This window comes from Triticum dicoccoides, chromosome 2B (genome assembly GCF_002162155.2).
Source record: "Triticum dicoccoides isolate Atlit2015 ecotype Zavitan chromosome 2B, WEW_v2.0, whole genome shotgun sequence".
NCBI classification, from domain to species: Eukaryota; Viridiplantae; Streptophyta; class Magnoliopsida; order Poales; family Poaceae; genus Triticum; species Triticum dicoccoides.
In genome coordinates this window covers 15,424,034-15,424,552 of record NC_041383.1, presented here as the reverse complement: position 1 = coordinate 15,424,552, position 519 = coordinate 15,424,034, and positions in this window count along the sequence as shown.

Here is a 519-nt window from a genome sequence, read left to right as displayed (position 1 = left end):
GGTTAATTTAGGTGTTTCATATATTGTGTTACCTAGCTAATTAATAGAGAGAAGTGTCCTCTCTTATGTCCGTGCTTGGTCGACGCTACGTACTATATATACATAAGTGATCGAGAGAACCATTGAGTACAGAAGTTCGTTGTGCATACCGAGAGAAGTGATCGATCGACCTCTCCTTCTCCGAGAGATTGGATGAACAACAAGTTTTCGTATATCATGTATCCGACGCTACTGGCTACATACATGTACAATATGTATAAGATCTCTTAATTACAAACTCCTAGCAATTGAAATCAATTTGCACATGGTATTCTCCGGCTTTATTGATGACGTGGTCAAGAAAGAATCCCGCCAATTCCTCTTGAATTGCTTTCATGCGATCTGGTTTTAGGAGTTCATTCCGCATCTGCCACGTCTAATTTGAAGAAGGGGGTTAATTAATACATATATATGAATGAAACTCAACAGAAATGATGGTGTAGTAAAATGAAATTGTGAATATTATTGCTTACGCACTTC